We start from the raw sequence: 20,199 nt of genomic DNA, 5'->3' as shown, positions 1-20,199 counted from the left end.
ATAGAAAAAGTTAATCTAAAGTTGAAAATATCTTCTTAAACTAGTTGCCTGAAATGAGAAAAATTGGAAATTGGGTATGCAAGAACCAAAGTAGTTGAGTTGGTATTTTGTATAGATATTAAAGCTCCATTGCGACTGATTTTTTTTTAATGGCAACATCTAAGCTTTCCAGTATTTTAAATTCTATTAAAAAATACCCGCAAAGAAACAAAGTAAATTTTGAAAATGTAATGTTATCTAATGAATTATTGGAAAATCATATTGAGAATAAATTATGTCAGACTCCTCGATTGTTAAGTGCTACAGTCAAGGCTTATCAGTGGCTGCCATTGATTTTTATCTTCAAAACAGTGTTGAGATTTACATGGAACCCTAGAACAGTAAAATAAAAAAATCGATTGCAGCACACTCACACTGTTGTCCTTAAACCTCCCCTTTGTTCTACATGTACGATAATGGAACAGGATGTCAGAGAAGCTGGTGGGGGGATGAGATTTGGCCAAGGCAGTGCTGGTCGTCTGAGAAAAAGGATGATGGAAAAATCATCCAGTTGTGCTACATTTTTAAAGAAAGGGAAGGTTGTGTATGTGTGTGTGCAGACAATTCTTCTCCCTGAGGATAGTCCAGTGGAGAAATGAAGGAGAGGTAGGCTGACTACCAGGGAGAAAGATACGTTAAATAGAACATGCAAGAGTTTCTGGAAGAAAGGCTATGGAAGGGCCAATGAAGAAAAAGAATGGACAAAACCCAGGAATTCTACAATATGTAGAATGTCTTGGTGTTATCAGGGTTATGATAAAGCCTATAATTGTGTAACCTATTTATCTCAACATAAACTTTTATGATTTCTTGTGATTTATCAGATTAACAGGAACTCATCATTTGAGACAGAGGAAAATCACCACTTAGCTGGTATGCTCAAAGAAATTATTAGATTGTCAATACCTACCCACCTATCATGTCTTTTATAACATACGTTTCTTTGAAGGATTATAGTTCTTATTCCCACAAGGGAAATGTTATATATATATATAATTGAGATTATATATTTTATACATATATAATCTCAATCTCAATCATATATAAAACTCTGAGTTCTTTTTCTTAGTCCCTAAACCTGCTCCTTCCATAGGCTGTGTTTACCTGGAGCTATCAGTTTAGCCTTTTAAACTGAATTAGCTTGTCTATTATTAAAATAGTTGCTAAGAAATTTTAGATATTATCATAGCATCTGAATCTATTCAAACATTTATTGTTTGAAAGACTTGGAACTATTCAAAACTTACTTTATTGCTTAGAGAAAATATTAGTGGTATCGATAATGACTTTCTTGAATGGGCATGAATGAAATGCCTGCACAGTAATGTAGAAGTGTTTCATACAGCTATTAAAATGTAACTGACCTCTTTAGAGGCAGACTAGTAACTGTTACTGCTTTGTATAGCTATGTGACAGCCTTTTAACTTACATGACTTTCTGTGTGCACATTTTGGATTTCTGATCCTGTGTCTTCACCTCATTTATAGATATGCCCCTGATTTTTGGTAATATCAACTTTGAAATGGTCTATTTAGTTAAATTCTTCCCCCATTAATCAGGAAATGCTTATTCTCTCATCAAGGAGGGGAGAAAAGCCTATTGTTTTTCATTTTGCACGAGTGTATTTTACTATTTGAGTTCTTGAATAAAAATTTTGAAATATGGTGAGGTCATATGTGGGTGCTGCCTTGTTGCATAAAATACCAGAGAGCAGGTTAAAGACAATATCTATGCCTTTGGGAAAATTCCCAGGTAGATTACAAGGTGCCTTCGGCATGCCCTATGGGCTATGTCCATAGCAAAAGGAATTTATTGATTTATAGGACTTCCTATTATGTAAATCATAAAAGGATGAACCTGGACATTGTTTCCACCTGACCTCTGACTGATGGCTTGGAAAATAAGCTTAATTAAAATCACATGACCATTGCAAAAGGAAAAATGTAGACAATGACTTCTGTCCCACTGAAGGATTAATGAAAACCTTTACCAGCATTTAGAACTTTTCAGAACATGCCCAATGTCATGTCTCTCAGCAGTGGAGATTGACAGTGAGGCTTTTAATTTCAGGAGTTTCTTTTTTTAAAAAAAAGATATTGCCAAAAATCACAGTTAAAATATATTTAGATTCCAGCTTCCTCCTTTACCTTAAATATAGAAGCCAAACTGGCTTTTTATAAATAGGTCCAGAATGGGGCGAAAGTCCTGATCTCTGCTTGGTGATTGGCACTATCTTGGTAGTGTCACGAGACTCTCTATGAAAGGAGGGTACTGAGGCTGGAAGTACTAGGAAGTTGCAAACTGGGAAGAGCCAGGCCCTGAGGGCTTGGTCTACTGATTTGGAAAGACTTGAAAAAAAAAGCATCTCTGAGTGTCATTGAGTAACTTTAGGATGAGCAAAACATTGGGCCACTTCCTAATGCCCTATGTTCCGTATAGCACCAGAAGCAAGGTCTCCTACTTAACAGACGCAGCTCTGTTCCAAGGTGAGTCTGAACCAATAGAAAGCAAACATGTGCAGGTATCCAAACAAGACCGCTCATGCAAGTCGGAGCTTGTTGCCTGTCTTAGGCAGCAGCCCCAGAGCTCCAGGGAGTTTATTCAATATTTACTGAGACTTCGAAGACCCAGCAGATGTTTAATGAAGTCACTATTTTGGCTCAAACACCTCATTTCTCTCGCCCCCCAAAAAGCAAACAGGTAAACACATAAGTGAAAGGAGCCCACAGAAGGGAATGGGAAATAAATAAAATTCTCTCAAGACTTCTCCAGGTCATGTCACTGGTCAGTGTGGTTTTTTATGTGTGTTAGGATTGGGGGATGTGAAGAAACAAGTATCCAGTACTTTATAACCAAAGCAATTAAAAGATATTGGGTAGGGAACGTTGGCCAGTTTTGTTTAGTTTTGCATCACATTATTGCCGGACTCACTAGCCCCAGTAATCGGGCACCCGAAGAGGGAGACTGGGGAGGGCAGAGTTTACCAGTGTGCGAATGATAACCACTGACGAAAGAGTCATCGACTCAGTTAGTGGTTGGATGTAGTCACATTGGTTTGCCTCTCCCATCCTTGTCTCCCTAGCAAGGAGAATATTCGGGACATGATGCTAAGAGTACTGGATAAATGTGGTGAGAATGCATGTGTGTATCTCTCTGCTTCTCAGTTGCAGAAAAAGAAAAGCTTTGGAGATTTATCAGTAGAAAGAGTGTTATTATATTGGTGCTGAGTGGTATGTGTGCTTTTACAATTTGTTCTTGTATTTTAATAAACTTTGAATAAAAGAATAAAGCTACTCTTTGGTTCTATTTGTTTATTTTTAAATTTCTCTCTAGACCTTGCCCCAGGCTGGAACACATTCATGGTTGACAAGGGAAAGAGAATCCATCATTCTAATATTTATTCCTTGGTATTTGTGGGCAAAGTAGCCAGTAATGCCAGATTATTTTAATCTCATGCTGTGTGCCAGAGTCTTCAAGGAAATCAAGACAAGTTAAAAGAAAATATTCAGATACTTTCCATATTTATGAACAAGTTACACACAGAATTCATGGAAAGGGGCCTGTTTAAGAGACTGTGGAGCAAACTTTATACTTTGTTAGATTTACATCTCAGGTTTTCTAAGTGCGATTAATAAACTTTCCAGGAAGTTGGTTAAAACAATACACTCACATACACACACACACACGCAATATACACACATATATTAATTGTTATATTACTGGCAATGTATTAATGTCTAATGAAAAAAATCAACCCTTGAACACATTTATATCAAATACTTTCCCCTAAGAGAAGGAATGAAGGAAAAGAATGTTATGTGGAGGCAGTGGCCTATTAATGACAAGGGATATGTTTGCAATATGGTTAAATATGTGCACTTTGTTCCTGAAAACAGGCAACTTAACCAAAGTATTAGTATCTCTGAACTTGCTCACAATTTTCTACACATAATAATTTTATTAATATGCATAGTGTCTTGCATAATATTCTAGAATTTTAATGAAAACTTTAAAAATCATTACTTTGACAACTATTTGTTGAGTTTCTGTTCTTTGCAGAGCCCTGTGCAAGGTACAATGCAATTTGCAAAAACAGTATAATTCAACTCATAACAATATGACTTCATGCTATGGTTTGACTGTCAATTCTAAAACTCATGTTGAAATTACATTGCAAATGTAACAGTATTGGAAAGTGGGACCTAATCTTTATGAAGTGATTAGGTCATGAGGGCTCTCCTCTCATGAATGGATTAATGCCATTATTGTGGGAGTGGGTTAGTTAGTGCGAGTGGGTTTGTTAATGCTATTAGTGCGAGAGTGGGCTCCAGATAAAAGGATGAACTTCGGCCCTCCTTTCTTTCTTTTCTTGGGTAATCTTGCCCTGTCTTGCCATGTGATGCCTTCAGCCCTACGTTACGATGCAGCAAGAAGGCCCTCATCTCACCAGATGTAGCCCTTTGATCTTGCACTTCCTGGCTTCCAGAACTGTGAGCCAAAAAAAATCTTCTATTGTTTAAAAATTACCAAATCTGTGGTATTCTGTTATAGCAACAGGAAATGGACTAAGACACTCCCTTAAGGAGCCTGTCATGAATTCATCAAGAACCTGCAAGGGACAAACTCAAATAAATGATTGGAATAAGGCTTGCTTCAGGAACAACTGGATCTAGGGGCTTAGAAACTTTCAGTGCTTGCTAGGTCTTTTGTCTCTGCTCTTTTCTGGGTTTCACCTTTTTGGCCCAGACCAGCTTCTCTTTATGTTGGGTGACGTGGCTGGGGGAAGTTCCTGAATTACATTCTAACTGTCAGATGATTCACATGGAGGTTCACCCTATTCACAGGGAAGGACTTGGATTGGACCAACTTGTGTGACATGCCCCCTGTGTTACTATGGCCATACGGTCTGTTACCAGAATAATACAGAAAGAAAGGCTGGGAATATACAAAGGTATCAGAAGTTAACTCAGTGGCCTTTAAAAAAATATAAATATAAATTTTATTTCTTTAGAGCAGTTTTAGGTTCACAGCAACATTGAGAGGAGGGTACAGACATTTAACATATACCCCCTGCCCCACACATGTATAGCCTCTCCCATTATCAACATCCCCCACCAGAGTAGTACATTTATTACAACTGATGAACCTACACTGACATATCATAATTGCCCAAAGTCCACAGTTTACATTAGGGTTCACTCTCAGTTTTGTACTTTCTATGGGTTTGGACAAATGTGTAATGACATGTATCCAACATTACAGAATCATCCAGAGTATTTTCACTGCCCTAAAAATCCCATATGCCATGCATAGTCACCCCAACCCCTGACAAGCACTGATCTTTCTACTGTCTTCATAGTTTTACCTTTCCAGAGTTCATATAGTTGGAATCATATGTACATAGCCTTTTAGATTGACTTCTTTCACTTAGTAATACACATTTAAGGGTCCTCCATGTCTTTTCACAGCTTCATAGCTCATTTCTTTTTAGCACTAGGTAATATTACACTATCTGGAGGTACCACAATTTATTTATCCATTCACCTACTGAAGGACATCTTGGTTGCTTCCAAGTTTTGGCAACTATAAATAAAACAGCTATAAACATCTGTGTGCAGGTTTTTGTGTGAACATAAGTTTCCAACTCTTTTGGGTAAATACTGAAGAGAGCAATTGCTAAATTATATGGTGAAATTATACAATTAGTATACTTAGTTTTGTAAGAAATTGCCAAAATCTCTTTCAAAATGCCTGTACCGTTTGCAATCCCAACAGTAATGAATGAACATTCTTGATGTTCCACATCCTCACCAACATTTGGTGTTGTCAGTGTTCTGGATTTTGGACACTTTAAAAGGTGTGCAGTGTTATCTTGTTGTTTTAAGTTGTATTTCCTTGATAACATGATGTGAAGTATCTTTTCATATACTTATTTTTCATCTGTATATCTTTTTTGGTGAGATGTCTTTAAGATCTTTGGCCCATTTTTAAATAAAGTTGTTTGCCATCTTATTAAGTTTTAAGAATCCATTGTATATTTTGGATAACAGTCCTTTATCAGATACTTCTTTTGCAAATATCTTCTCCCCATCTGTGGCTTCTCTCCTCATTCTCTTGATGTTGTCTTTCACAGAGTAGAAGTTTTTAATTTTAATAAAGTCCAGCTTATCAATTATTTATTTCATAAATCAGGCTATTGCTATTGTATCTAAAAAGTCACCACCATATCCAAGGTCATCTAGGTTTTCTTTTTTGCTATCTTCTAGGAATTTTATAGCTTTGCATTTAGATCTGTGATCTATTTTGAGTTAATTTTTACAAAGGGTGTAAGGTCTATGTCTAGATTTTTTTTTTTTAGCACATGGATATCCAGTTGTTTCAGCATGATTTGTTGAAAAGACTATCTTTGTTCCATCGTATCACCTTTGTGCCTTTATCAAAGATTAGTAGACTATATTTCTGTGGGTCTATTTCTAGTATGTCTATTCTGTTCCATTTATCTGTTTATTCTTTACCAATACCACATTGTCTTGATTATTGTACCTTTATGGTAGTTCTTGAGGTTGGCTAATGTTAGTTCTCTGTACATCTACTTTGATACTGTGTTGGCTACTTTGATACTGTGTTGGCTACTTTGATACTGTGTTGGCTATTATGTGTCTTTAACCTACTCATATAAACTTTAGAATCAGTTTTTCCATATCTACAAAATACTTTGCTGGGATTTTGATTGGGATTGCATTGAACCTATAGATCATATTGGGAAGATCTGACATCTTGACATTATCCACACACAAAACAGATTTATTTTTCCTTCTAAATCTGTATACTTTGTATTTTATTCCTTTTTTTGGTTCTCATCATATTAGCTAGAACATCCTGTACAATGTTATTAATAAAAAGGAGTTGCCGGCCGGGCGCGGTGGCTCACGCCTGTAATCCTAGCACTCTGGGAGGCCGAGGCGGGTGGATTGCTCAAGGTCAGGAGTTCGAGACCAGCCTGAGCGAGACCCCGTCTCTACTAAAAATAGAAAGACATTATATGGACAACTAAAAATCTATATAGAAAAAATTAGCCGGGCATAGTGGCGCATGACTGTAGTCCCAGCTACTCGGGAGGCTGAGGCAGTAGGATCGCTTAAGCCGAGGAGTCTGAGGTTGCTGTGAGCTAAGCTGACGCCACGGCACTCACTCTAGCCTGGGCAACAAAGTGAGACTCTGTCTCAACAAAAAAAAAAAAAAAATAAAAAAAATAAAAAGAAGTTGCAAGAAGGGACATCCTTGTTTTGTTCTTAATTATATTAGGAAAGCTTCAAGTTTCTCCTCAGGTATGATGTTAGCTGTAAGATTTTTTGTAGATCTTCTTTAACAATGTGAGGAAGTTACCCCTACATTCCTAGTTTACTGAGTGTTATTAGCATAAATGGGTGTTGGATTTTGTCAAATGTCCTTTTTGTAACTATTGATGTGATCGTGTTTTTTTTTTTTAGCTTGTTTATGTGATGACTTACATTATTTGATTTTTGAATGTTGAACCAGCCTCCAGCCTTGCATATGTGAGATAGACTCCAGTGAGAATAGTGTATATTCTTTTTATATACTGTTGAATTCAATTTGCCAGTATTTTGTTGAGGAGTTTTGCATCTATGTTTATGAGAGATATGGGTCTATAATTTTTTTTTCTTCCAATGTCTTTGATTTTGGTATTAGAATAATGCTGGCCTCATAGACTGAATTAAATAGTATTCCCTCTGCTTCTATCCTCTAAAAGAGATGACAAAGAATTGATATAATTTCTTCTTTCAGTGTTTAATAGAATTCACTAGTGAACTCATCTGACCCTGATCCTTTCTCTTTTGGAAGATTATTAATTTTTAATCCAATTTCTTTACTAGATATAGGCCTATTCATATTGTCTATTCCTGTTTGAGTTTTGGCAGGTCATGTCTATCAAGGAATTGGTTCATTTCATCTAAGTTTTCACATTGTGGGCACAGAGTTGTTTGTAGTATTTACTTATTACCCTTTTAATGTTCATGGGATCTGTAGTGATGCCCCTTTTCTCATTTCTGATGTTAGTATTTTGTGTCCTCTGTGTTGTTTTTAATTGGTTAGCCTGTCTAGAAGCTTATCAATTTTATTGATCTTTTCCAAGAAGAAGCTTTTCATTTTATTTTCTCTTGATTTCCTGTTTTCAATTTTATTGATTTATTTTTATTTATTTTCTTCTGCCTATTTTGAATTTAATTTGCTCTTCTTTTTCTAGTTTTCTAAGGTGGAAATTCAGCTTATTGATTTAAGATCTTTGCTCTTTTCTAATGTGTGCATTCAATGCTACAAATTTCCCTCTAAACACTGCTTTCACTACATCCCACAAATTTTAATAAGATATTTTTTAATTTTCATCTAGTTAAAGACATTTTTTAAAATTTCTATTTAGATTTATTGTTTGACCCATGTGTGACATGGAAATGTATCATTTAACCTCCGTGTCTTTTGGGTTTTTCCAGTTATTTTTGTGTTACTTATTTCCACTTTAATTTCACTGTGGTGTGAAAGCTGACATTGCACAATTTGTATGCTTTTAAATTTGTTAAGATGTGTCTTATGGCCCAGAATATGGTCCATCTTGGTGAATATTTTATATGATCTTGAGAAGAATGCGTATTCTGCTGTTGTTGCATGAAGTAGTCTGTAGATGTCAATTATATCCAGTTGAATGATGGTGGTATGGAGTTCACCTATGCCCTATTGATTATTTGTCTGCTGAATCTGTCCATTTATGATAAAGGAGTGCTGAAGTAGTCAACTACGACAGTGGCTCCATGTATTTCTCCTTGCCATTCTATCAGTTTTGCTTCATGTATTTTGACACTGGTAGGTGTCTACGTATTAAAGATTTTTATATCTTCCTTGAGAATTGGCCTTTTTAGCATTATATAATACCTTTCTTTTTCTCTAACTTTCCTTGCTTTGAAGTCTGTGTTGTCTGAAATTAATTTTTAGCTAGGTTTCTTTTAATTAGTGTTAGCATCGTATATTTTTCTTCGTTCATTTACTTTAACTGTGTGCTATTATTTAAATTAACTCTCTTGTATAAAACATCTAGTTGGGTCTTGTTTGTTGATCCACTCTAATAATCTCTTTCAATTGGTATATTTAGACCATTGACTTTCAAAGTGACTATTGATATCTACTATTTGTTGCTCTTGTTCTTTGTTTCTTTTTTGGTCTTTCAGTCTCTGCCTTTTGTGGTTTTAACTGAACATTTTATATGATTCAATTTTTTATCCTATCTTAGCATATCCGTTATACTTCTTTTTCTTGCTTTTTAAAGTGGTTGCTGTAGAGTTTGCAATATGTAATTACAACTAATTCAAGTCCAGTGTTGACACTACACTGCTTCACAGTAGCGTGAATACTGTAAAATAACAAAATAATTCTAATTTCTCTCTCCCATTCTTTGTATTGTTGCTGTCATTTATTTCATTTATACATAAGTGTACATAAACATGCATGTAAAGATATGTACATATGCATATATAATTGATACCTTGTTGCTATTATTTTGAACAAATTATTATCTGTTAGATTACTTAGAATAAGAAAAATTAAAAGTTTTTATTTTACATTCACTTATTCCTTCTTTAATGCTCTTCCTTTCTTTATGTAGGTCTGAGTTTCTGATCTATATTATTTTCCTTCTTTCTAGAGAACTTTTTAAACATTTCTTACAAGGCAAATCTACTGGAAACAAATCTCCTCAATTTTTGTTTGTCTGAGAAAGTCATTATTTCTCCTTTACTCTTCAAGGATAATTTCACAGGCTACAGAGTTAGAAATTAGTGGTTTTTCCTCTCAATACTTTAAATATTTCACTCTACTGTTTTCTTGCTTGCATGGTTTCTGAGAAGTCAGATATAATTCTTATCTTTGCTCCTTTATAGGTAAGGTGTTTTTCCCCCTTCTTGCTTCTTTCAGGATTTTTTCTTTATCTTCGATTTTCTATAATTTGAAAATAGTATGCCTAGGTGCAGTTGTTTTTTGTTTGTTTGTTTTGTTTATTTTTTGGCCTTTATTCTGCTTGGTGTTTTCTGAGATTTCTGGATCTGAGGTTTGGTGTCTGACACTAATTTGGGGAAATTCTGCCACTATTATTTCAATAATATTTTTCCCTTTATCTCTTTCTTTTCCTTTTGGTATTTCTATTACACATATGTTACACCTTTTATAGTTATCCCTGAGTCCTTGGATATTCTGGGTTTATTTTTTAGTTTTTATCCTCTTTTCTTTTCAGTTTTGGAGTTTTCTATTGATACATCAAGCTCAGAGATTTTCTCAGCTATGTCCAGTCTACTATTATAAGCCTATTAAAGGCATTCTTTATTTTTGTTGTAGTGTTTTTTTTATCTCCAGCATTTCTTTTTGATTCTTTGTTAGGATTTCCATTTGTTTACATGGCCCATCTGTTCTTTTTTTTTTTTTTTTTTTTTTTGTTGAGACAGAGTCTCACTTTGTTGCCCAGGCTAGAGTGAGTGCCGTGGCGTCAGCCTAGCTCACAGCAACCTCAAACTCCTCGGCTTAAGCGATCCTACTGCCTCAGCCTCCCGAGTAGCTGGGACTACAGGCATGCGCCACTATGCCCGGCTAATTTTTTCTATATAGATTTTTAGTTGTCCATATAATGTCTTTCTATTTTTAGTAGAGACGGGGTCTCGCTCAGGCTGGTCTCGAACTCCTGACCTTGAGCGATCCACCCGCCTCGGCCTCCCAGAGTGCTAGGATTACAGGCGTGAGCCACCGCGCCCGGCCGCCCATCTGTTCTTGTGTGTTGTTTATCCATTAAGGGCCTTGCTATAGTTATTACAGTTGTTTTTAAGTCCTGGTCTGATAATTCCAAGATCCCTGTGTGTTTGCTTCTGATGCTTGTTCTGTCTTTTCAAATTGTGTTTTTTGACTTTTAGTATGCCTTGTAATTTTTTTCTTAATAACTGGACATAATGTACCACATAAATGGAACTGCTGTCAATAGGCCTTTAGTAAATGTGATATTAAGGTGTCGAGGGAGGGGAATTGCTCTGTTTATAGTCCTGTGATTAACTCTCAACATTTTAGTGAGCTTCTGCCTCCGGATTGTGAACCTCACAAGTGTTTCCAATCTTTTTCTGAGGTCATTTTGGTTCTCATAATATCCCAGCAGGTTAGGTTCTGGTTAATTAGTTTCTCCTGAAAGCAGGCCTCCTTAGAGAACAGAACGCTCTGGTGAGTTTCAAAATGGTTCCTTTTCCCTTCCCCCTGCAGGGAGCTGGAGGGGATTTTTCTCTAATAGTTAGTATGAGAACTTGGCCAAGCTCCTGGAGATAAAACCCACAAAAGTGTGGGAGTCCCCAAAACTGGGTCTTCCCGGACTTTTTAATTCTCAGACTTGCTCATACTGAGCCTTTGGCAACTTAGCAATTACAGCTGAGTTTTTCCTACTCGGGCAATTGTTCCTGCAGTGTTTTCCACTTATGAATCTTGTTTGTGGTGAGCTGTGGCTCCCTGTATTTGCCTGTCTGTCTCCCCAGTCTTGGAAACAGTGTTTCGTTTTCTGTCCTAATCTTTCTTATGGAGGTAAGAAGAGTTGTTGATTTTTCAGTTGGTTCTCCTTTTTATTTGTTGTTAGGATGGAATGGTGACTTCCCACCCCCTTATATGCAGAATTGGAAACCAAAAGTCTCAGTGGCCATTGTTTTTAACTTTCCTAATAATAAATGTTAAATGAGAATACAGAAATACCTTGATTTGTTGTTAATTATATACAGTTAAGAACAAGCTCAGAAGAAGGAAGGGCCATGTGGATAGACTTCTCAGAGGTGACTTTGTAGAGGGTTAAAGCAACATGAATTAACCTAGAAGGATGGGCAAGATTTATACAGGGAAGAAGGGCTGTTTTCCATTTAGAAAGTCAGTATATATTTACCAAGTATCCATTAATTGTTACTAAAGAGGCCAAATCAGTCAAAAAGCAAAGACTAAAATACATCAATTAACCTTAGAAGGGAGAATTCAGTTCAGTGAAAGTTAATAGAACTAAGGATATAAGCTACATTTTACTTTTTTATTTGTATTCCTCCCTCTTCTGGGTGAGAAGATATTTAAATAACTAAAATACAACCACCAATGAATGTTTTGAGTACCTATTAGCTGACAGGCCACTAGTTATTATAAGGCACTACATTCAGTGGATGTGTATACAAACGGTATAAAATAGAGTTTCCCACAATATAAGAGTTTGCAGTCTAGTTAGTGAATTACAAATCTAAACATGAAGATATCTAATGTACCAGATATAACCTCCAAATGCAGTACATGCCTTAAAACCTTGAAGTTTTGCCATTTAGTTCCATCTAGCATGACCTTCAGAAAACACTGAGGAAAAAACCTATAGAAAAGGGCCTTCAGAAAATAAGGAGACTTCTGGTGAGCATAGAGCCCTTAAGGTATTCCAGGAAATTATGCAGTAAAATTCTTTAGCATAATGCATCCTATTGGGGCATTCTGTAAAGATATTCACAATCCATTTCCAGTTTCACATGGGTGAGGATTCACTGTGGCTTAGTCATCTTTGTTAACCGTTATGGCCTTGATTTGTGAAATAACCAAAAGAAAAATAAGCTCGGGGAAGAAGTATAGAATAAATCACCACCATAGACTAGTCTAAAAAGTTAAAAACTTTCAGTCAGGAAAATGCAGTCTGTTATTGTGAGGTTAATGAGATGTCCTGGCTAGCCAGCACATCTAGCCATTGGAAGTTCAAGGGACCTACCTGCAGGAGACAAGGGTGGCGAGACTCCTTGGTTTGGCTCCACCTGGAGAACATGCTGACATTTGTACCTTGTAACTTAAATATTCAGGGGAAACAATTCTGGGTCCTGTAGTTGCGTAGGCCTTCCAGAGTAGAAATTCCAGGCACCTCTTGATAAATTGTGGCCATTTTAACTGGTGCAAACCAGGGAGATTTAGCTGAAAGAATTCTATAGATCTGTGATCCCACTCTATCACATTCCTGCTGCAGAAAAGGAAGTTCAATTTCTGTTTTCTCTCTGGGCTTTTTCCCTCCCCTACATATATTCCCTCTCCCTCCAAAGGAAATAATTTTAGACTAAATGTAGTGAGCATGGAGGTGGAATGGCATGGAGTGAACTATATAGTTACTATAATCTATGTAATACAGGCAAAAATCTTGATTTGTATACTTTAGATAGCATGCGTGAGGCAATTTAGGCAATTTATTAACATGTGTGAATTCCTCAGGCTTAGGCATCTTCATAGACCACTCCCATAGAAGGCAGCATCCTCAGTGCCGCAGGATGGTGACTCACCAGGTGTTCCTGCTTCAGCCACCTGGTAGGTGTTCATTGCCTTTTGTGTTTCTGTTTGTCTGTATCTCATAGGCTACCTTAGTTACAATAACTGTTTGAAGTTTAAGTGCTCTACCAATCTAATGGGAGAAGGAGTGCATTGTAAATGTTTGGAATAGTAAAGTTTCTTTAAAAGGAAGAAAATTCTAAGGGAAATTTTAGGAATTCCCACTCTAGGAAATTCCTAGATAATAGGAAAAGCTAATCCCTCATTTCCAACAGAGTCATCATCCTATGGAGACAAACCTCCCCTGCTTTTGTAATAGTTACACTCTCCTTCACCAAACCCAACACTAATTATTTATTTTTGTCAACTCTACTACTGAATCTACCAAATTAAATGTGCTTCCACTTATACTTAAAGCATATATAAATATAGGCTGTTGTAATAACTGAAATCCCCTAAATTTATTCTTTACCATGCTTTATTTCTCATGGAAATATTTCTTCTGGTGTAAGTGTTCTTAGTTTGTGCAGACTTTTCCAAAAGCATCTCCCTTGGGTATGTCAAAGAATGCCTACTTGTAGTCTGCAGAGTTTAAAGTTTTGGTCTGCATCTACTTTTATTTCCCTTGTTCTGCCTGGTGCCCAGGGCTTCTGGCAGGTGAGAATTCTACCACTGAACTGCCAATGCGACCAGGGCTTCTGTACAGAGAGACTGGTGAATGATACATTCTATTAATAGTTACACCTTTAGAAGATTTGTCAGTTTCTGTTACACATAAACACTTATATACACATGCATAAATATATTGCTATTAGTAGTCTTTGTTGTTTACTCCATGACATGCAATGGTTACCTTTTAAAGCTTAGAGAAAAAAAGATTCCTTCATCTAGCTAAAGAGAGACTTAAGGTGTACGTCCATTGAATTGGCAGTCACCATCCTAGTGACCAGATAGAGTAGGTCAGGCATGCTTCTATTGAGTGTGCCATGATTATGGAAAATAAATCAAGAAATTATCCATAGCAACAGCTATTTCTGTTTCTTGATGATTCAGGTACACCACGTTACACCTGTAGCCCAGAAATACCAAATGTGTTTGTATGCTAGTTTTGTGTAGAGCTGGAAGGCTGCCAAGTAATGTGCACATGGCAATATAATCCCATGAGCATTGTGTTGTTTCATTGGCTTCTTAGTCACTCTTTGGAAACAGCTCTCTAAACTCACCAGTGACCTCTTTCTATTCCAAACCAATCTAGGAGTAATTTTTTTTCAGTCCTCACTCTCTATATTTTAACAACACTTGGCATTTCTACCTGTTACAGCGTCTTTTCTCTCTTTTATTGTTCCCTCTTCCCATTTAGTCTGTTAAGAGTGGATGTTCCTATAGGGTTATTTCTATGTATTCTGTTTTATTCTCTTTCAGTTCTTTTGAAATAAGGAGAGAAGAAATGTCATTGTAGATTGCACTAGTTAGCTTTAGGTTTGATAGTGAGGAACAGAAACCTAAATATTAGTCTTAAAAAAGACAAAAACTCATTTTTTTTCTCTCATGTGAAAGTCTTATAGGCAATCTGGAGCAGGTTCATGAGTTCTATTCCATAAAGTCCTCAGAGATCTAGGCTCCTTCAAGCTTTCTGCTCTACCCTTGTGTTGTCTTATTGTCCTTATACACCTGTATCCTAGGCAGAAGTGTAGAAAAAGGAAAAGAAGCAAAAAAAAAAAAAAAGGGGGCGGGGGCAGGCAAAGTATGTGTGTTCTGGCTGTCTTTAAAGGAGGTTCTTGGAAGCTTCCTTATGAACATTTCCACTTACATCCTGTTGGCCAGAACTTTGTCACTTGGTAACCCTACCTATCTCCAAGGAAGACCAGGAAATGTAAATTTCTTGTAAATGAAAATGTTATTACTGTGGAAAAGGAGAACAGATGTTCGTGAAGACATTCTCCTATCTTTTCTTTTAGCAGTTTTAATATTTGCTTGTCATAAGTATGCATTTTACCCACCTGGAGCTAATTTTGTTAATGGCATTAGGTAATAAATCTAATTTGACTTTACTTTCTTGTCAGGTAATTAATTATTGGAGCACCCTTTATTAATTTTCTTCCAGTGACTTATAATGGTATTTCTGACAAGTGTCCAAATATGCCTGGGTCCATTCCTACGCTCTCTAGCCTACATTTTCCATGTCTATTGCCTTTTCTTATACCAATGGCATGTATCATCTTTGTTATTAGGTCAAACCATGAGAAATTGCCAATATTTGATTTTTGATTTATGTGATTTAAAACTAATACTGTACTTTCATAATAAGCTTTGTTATAGCCAATTCCTTCCTCCACTTTCCTGATTCATACTTTTCTTCCTAAGGAGCACCTTGGTTATTATTGGTACTTTGCTCTTTTACACAAATTTTAGAAGCAGCTTTCCAAGTTCCAAGAAAAGAACACTTTTAGCATTTTAACTTGAATTTTGTTGATTTTGTAGATTATTTTGTGGGACAGTGGACATCTATTTGGCATTGCATCTTCCTATCTGTGAGCACGGTATATATTTTCATTGATTTAGGTATTCTGTATTGTTTTTAAAAGAAGTTTTGTGATTTTCTCAATAAATATCTCCCACATCTACTGACATGTTATTTTGGAGCAATATTTTAGTCCTGTCTTTTTCAAATTACTATAATTATTTCTTATACCATTGTTACTTATTTATATTGACCAACATATTTACCAATTTATTTGCTTACCATTTCTTCTTGAATGTATGCCTGCCTCATGAGATGAGCTTATTTATTCCTGAAGTACATTCTTTAAGTTCTCCTTTGGTGAGAATGGGTTGGTAGTAAACTTTTTCCTCTCTTTTATTTTATTTTTTTATCTACAAATATCTGTAATTTACTCCTGTTCTTGAATGAAAGTTTAGGCAGGGATATAATTGTAGACTGACTACTATTTTTCCTGAGCCCTTTTTAGGTATTACTCTACTGGTGTTTCCAAGATTGCTGTTAACAATCTGGTGACAGTCTGTGGCCTATTTGTACAAATATATTTTTCTCACTCTGGCTTCATTTTAGATTTCCACTTTGGCACTGGTGTTTTGACATTTCACTACCTATCATGCACTGAAGTGTGGATTTCCTTTTAGTTACTCTTATTGGTATTTATTGTGCTTCCTGGATTGAAGATATAGGTCTTTCAGGGAGTCTAAAAAATTCAAGGCTATTATTTTTTGTATGTCAACTTCTCTCCACTTCTATTTTTTTGTTGTTGTTAACTCCAAATCGATGTATTAATGTATGTATTAATACATATATGTATTATATATGTAGTAATATGTAATATATGTATCGGTGTATTAATATCATTCTATCCTCCAAGTCTCTTATACTTTTTATTTTCATTTTAACGATGTTGCATTGTTTTTAGCTTCTTCAGATCTTTCTTATAAGTGCTCCAATTCTCTCTTCAGCTGCATCTAATCTATTAATTAACCAATCCACTGAGTTTTGAAGTTTAAAATTTGTATTATTCATTTATGAACGTCCTTTTGAGTTCATTTTCCAGTGTTCCTGGTTAATTCTTGAAAATACTTTGTTTTATGTTTTTATTTGTAATTTATTATTTCATGTCCCCCAAAACATTTAAAACATGCTTTTAGAAAACTTGTATCTGATTCTTCCAATATCTGAAGACCTTGTGTTGTTTTTCTGTTGAGTCATTTTCAGTACATTGCTTAATTGTGTTTTTGATAATTTTCTATTATATTCTTCCCTTTGGCTAATATTGATTTATGGAGATCCTGAGGAATGTAGGTTAAGGAAATGTTTCTCTAGACAAGATCTGTGTTTTCTTCAACCAGCTGTCCTGGGCCACTAACAGCTTGGAAATCCTTAAAAATTAATTTTGCTTGCAATCTACTAGATTGCAAAGACAACTATTTAAGTCCCCAGCCCATGTGAGGGCAGGCTTGTCATCATGAATTTCCAGGGGGAGCTCCTTTTTTTCTTTCTATCAAGGCTTGAGGCAAACTGGTTCCTGTGTTGTTCTCTTTCCAAGTGGATGAAATTTTTTCCAACTTACATTCTTATTGAGGGAATATCCCTTCAAGTAACTCAGCTTTCTGCAGGAATCTCAGATTTGACTTACTTTGAGCCAGACAGGGGCTATTTCACCTACACTGGTCAAAACCATTAAAACCTAAGCATCTAGATTTCTGCTGTCAGAAGATGCCCCTGGGCAGTAGGTGAATTCAGCACTTGCTTACTAAATTTTAGGCTCCTTCAGTATTTTTATTTTTACCTGTGAATTTCTTTTACTTTCTTTGTTGCTCATCTATGCATTTTCAAGTTTGCTTTATTTTATCTGGAATTTCTTAGAGTTTGTGGTAGAAGGTTTTTCCAGAGATTTTTTTAAATCTCTATTACATTTATTTTCTGTTTTTTCAGAACGAGATAATAAAATAACGTGTAGCTAAGCATTAACTACTTTCTCCCTCTTTTAATTCCTGTTTTAATGAACTTTTAATATAGGAGGTAAATATCTTGTAGTCATCTTTCTATTTTTCCAGTAATAAACATAGTGTCTGATTCATAGTTAGTTCTTAATACATGCTCAGTAGAGTGGATTTTGTATACAGAAGACTGTTTCCTGGGAAATGAGAAAAGAAAAAGTTGTTCATTCCTCCTACAGCTTCCACCAACTTCAGTAAAGTCTGATTCAGCATGCATATTTAGAAGACAATTTCTCCAAGACTTTATGGGTGGCCAGGAATGTTTTTTTCAAATATAAATATTCTTGCATCAGAGCTATATTTTAAAATTAACCTTCAAACAAAGAAACTAATTCTTGGCTAGAAACATGGATCATTGAAAGTTAGCATTTTCACTTGGTTCCAGAGAATTTGTTCTATCATTTGATTCACTAGTTTATTGACTTTGTTTGAGTCTCTAATTTGCCATTACAAGATTGAATTTTTTAAAAGAATCATGGATCACGCATGTTATATTTGCTATACTCTATGAACTATGAAAAAATTCTGCTTTAGATCTAGAGGAACATATGTTTAGATTACTCACTGTTGGAGATTCTGTTATAGATGGTACTGCTAATCTGTGACTATGGATCATCTTTGTGGTATTCATTCTTTTTATCTTTAGTGAGTGTCCAATGCAATTCCTTGAATATGGTAGGTGCTCAATAAATATTTGATGAATAAGTGAACAAAGTAATGTATATTTATAACAAGGTTAATATAGGACCAACACTTATGCTTCTACAAGCTGGACTTTGTACAGTATATTATTCTCAGAATCATATTGAGATATGGTCATGCAAGTAAATTGGCATCCCTCTCTCAAAGGATTTATCTGTCATCCAGTAAGGTAATGTGCTAATGCAAATAGAGAAGTAGGGCAGGATCAAGGAAATAGGGAAACAGCAGACAGGTGTTTTATAATATAGAGAGGTCCTTATTGCATTATGAAGTTTGTCAAGCAAAATGATGACCTGAGTGGTCAGAATGTCTAGCTTCTTATTGTAGCTCTGCTGCTGACCACCTCTGTGACCTTGGGTGGTGTCATATCACCTTCCTGGGCTAATTTCCTTATTTTAAAATGAAAGGACTGAGTTAATTTTTTAAAAGTCCCTACCAGCCCTAATTTTATATATTTGATATTTACTTCACATATGTTGCATGTTCCAAACTCACTGGTCCACTAGCCACCCCTCCTGCCACTCAGCCTGGGTAGATAGTTTTCAGGCAGGAATGCAAGCCCAGTGTGATCAGAGCTTCATATTCTTAAAAAAGAAGCCAGAAATCTGGATTTTTGTGTGAATTTCAAACTTTTAAATATTGGCTATAAAGTCAAATAGCTTTAAAACACTGTTCAATCCAAACAAAACACAGCAGCGAGTTGGGCTTGGCCCATGGGCTGTCGGTTTATACTTTAAAGGGTTTTTCGGCCCTTAGCATCTTTAATTCCTACTCTTCTCTTAGTGAACAATAGTTCCTGCACATTGTTTTTCTGCTACTTCCACAAAGGATAGATCAAGCCCAGCAGAGTCGGGTCACAATCTGTGTAGGTTTAGTGTTCTAAGATGACACGGCAGTTATGACATGAAAAAAATGTATTATTGGTCTAATTTGACTTCATATTTTTAAGGTATAACATAGCTAAGTTATTTTATATATCTCCTGGTCAGAGAATTGTCACATTATAAGGAAGAAAAGAGATACCTGTAAAGGGCCTCAGAAGTACTACACCCAGCAATTTGGTAGAAATCTTGAGGTCTATTTCCCATTTTTAATCAAACAGAGAGAATATGAAATGGTCTCAGTGAGGGAGGAATGCTATTTCATGTCTAACTCAATTATATTCCTTCTACAAATTTTGTGCCTGGTGAGGTCATCTCAACTTAATTAAAATTTAATTGAATCAGAATGGTGTGGCAGACAATCACATGGACATTGGAGTCAGACTTGGGTGTGAGTTAAATTTCAGTCACTAACTGGATGACCTTAAAGTTATTAATCTTGTCTGTGTCTCAGATACCTCTTTTACAAAGAGAGATAGTAACACTCAACTTTGAGGTTTGTTGCTGGAATAGAAATAACATGTGTACTGATATAGCATGTATTAATATAATAAATGATAGCCAAACTTAAACTAAATTTAACATATTTATTTTTAGAGCCTCTGCTATATAAAAGTTTCTGTTTGTTCCCTATAGAGGAAATAAACATGAACAAAGCATTATTCCTGTCCTCAAGAATTGAATACACTATTTGGGAAAATACAGCATAACCATAAATGGC

This window comes from Eulemur rufifrons, chromosome 2 (genome assembly GCF_041146395.1).
Source record: "Eulemur rufifrons isolate Redbay chromosome 2, OSU_ERuf_1, whole genome shotgun sequence".
Lineage (NCBI taxonomy): Eukaryota > Metazoa > Chordata > Mammalia > Primates > Lemuridae > Eulemur > Eulemur rufifrons.
This window is presented reverse-complemented; position numbering follows the sequence as displayed.